The sequence below is a fragment of the Tupaia chinensis genome, unplaced genomic scaffold (assembly GCF_000334495.1).
Source record: "Tupaia chinensis unplaced genomic scaffold, TupChi_1.0 Scaffold000146_1, whole genome shotgun sequence".
NCBI classification, from domain to species: Eukaryota; Metazoa; Chordata; class Mammalia; order Scandentia; family Tupaiidae; genus Tupaia; species Tupaia belangeri.
Window position 1 is genome coordinate 11,480,019 of NW_006159616.1, and position 2,285 is coordinate 11,482,303.

Below are 2,285 nucleotides of genomic sequence, written 5' to 3' on the forward strand. Positions count from 1 at the left end.
CTGGAGGGTCTTCTTGACCAATGTCTTGCTATTGCAGTGAATAACACACTTCTCCATGCTCAGTCCTAACTCCAGATACCTGGAAAGGAAAAGAGGAGCCATGGGATTCAGGGTGTGAAAGTCTAAGCAGGAAGAACCTGCCCCATCCCAGGGCTTATTCCAAGACTTTTCACTCCTTCCAGTTTACCAGTCAACACGTCTCCAAGTCACTCTTTTCCCATACGGGGGTGGGGTGCACCTAAGCAAGTCACCTGCAAAGCTAGGCTTGAATTCCGTTTGAGAGTCCCTGAATACAGCTGCAGGAAGGGTATAATGCCAGCTGGGAGACCCTCACATCCTGTGGCTAGGGGAAAAGCAACACACCGGGGTCCCTAGGCATCGAGATCCCTGGGGAGCTCTGCCATCAGCCAGTGACACCTTGCCTGGGCTCCCAGCTGTCATGTCAAGAACTTCTCAAATTGCTTACAGAAATTCCAAGCGAGGAGATTTGAATGACACACTCATGCTCTTGGGTCGAACCACAGCCCCAGCCTGCACTATGACATCATGTCTTGTCCTCACACCTGCTTCCTCTCCACCTCCGTCTTGCGGGGCACAGCAGAGCTGTCACCAGGGAAGTCCTGGGCCTCCCCCAGCCAAGTGGACAGATCAGAGAGGCAGGTTGGGGGTGGAGCTACAGTCATCACACCATCAAGACCGCAAGAGAGAGACTGAAAAAAAATCCTTCCCAGTCAGAATGAAAAGTGAGACTGAGAGAAACTGAATGAGAAGTTCTCGGCTAAAAGAAAAGCCAAACGTCAGCTTCCATGAAAGAACACAGCCCAGTGTATTGTTAAATGACTAAGTTCTGGGGCCACAGTGACAGTGACAGGGCCTCCTGCAGCACACGTGTGCATGTGCACCCGTGTGAGCATGTGTGTCAGGGAAGGCGTGTGTGAGGACATGCATCAGGGCTTTTTCCCTCGAGTGTGTATGTGTGCACATGTGTATGGGCACCAGGATGTGTGTGTGTGTGTGTGTGTGTGCCTCCATGCACACAAGACTGAGAGGGTATATGTATAAGAGTTATGAGTGTGTATGAGCCTGCGAGGAGGCTTGTGCCCTCAAGATTACGTGTACATACAATGCATGTGTGCACATTTGGAGGGGAGAGGCTGGCGCGTGCAAGTATGGGACTGTGTGTACTTAAGGGTGTGAGAGTGAGAGTGTGCATGTGGGCAAGTGTTCATGCGTGTGTGATCAGCAAGGCGGTAAGGACACCCCCCTCTGCAGCCTGGCAGCCGTGCCCCCTGGCCAGGGGCAGAAGGCGAGGCTCAGGGCAGGTGACAGGCCAGTCAACGTGGTGCCACAGGCAGGTTCTTGTTCATCCTGAACTCAGGCTTCCCCAGTACTCCCCACTGCGCTGCCTCCAGAAACAAGAGTGCAACCCAAAGCTGGCCCCGGGGGGGGGAAGAAACAAAGGGCCACAAGCCGGGGCTCGGACAGCAGACACTTACTGACCCCACTCTGGAAGGCACGTGCCTGAGACCACGGTGTTGGCAGGGCCAGTTGTTTCGGAGCCTCCCAGCTTGTCCTGTAGATGGCCGTCTTCTCTCTGTACACCACGTCTGTGTCCAAATGCGCCCCCCCCCTTTTTTTTTCTTAAGGTTTTTGGCACAGGATGCATGCACTGTGAGAGAGTCAGAGACAGAGAGAGGGAAAGGGAGAACTCGCTCCCCTAAGGGGCGGCCACGCTGCAATCTCTCCTCCCTTCTGGCATTTTGGGCACACGCAAACATGAGCCCCACGTGATTTTCAAGTCACCAAGTCCAGGACTCAAACCGAAATCAGTCATGTGGGAACAGCACCTTAACCACTATGCCACCTGCTGGCCTTCGAGTGTCCCCTCTTTATAAGGACACCCGTCATCTTGGACTAAGGTCCATTCTAAAGACCTCATTTTGACTTAATTTCCTCTTTTACATGGAAGAGCCCAGCCTCATCTAGTAGCAAACTGAGCTGCTGCCCACATGGCTGACTACAGCTCAGTTCCCAGGATTGGCTCGAACATATGCTGGGCACGTGGGTGTGCATGTCCGGGATCCTGACGAGCTGCGGGGCTAGGGGAAGACAGTTGAAATGTGATGGGACCCAGTGAAGCGTGCTTCTCTCTCATGCTCCCTATGAATCAAGTTTTTTAAGAATTATTTTTTATTATTTTTTTTTTGGAGAGATTTTTGCTATAGGGTGCAGGCGCTCACCAGAAAGACAGAGACAGAGAGACAGAAAGCGAAAAATCACCCCCC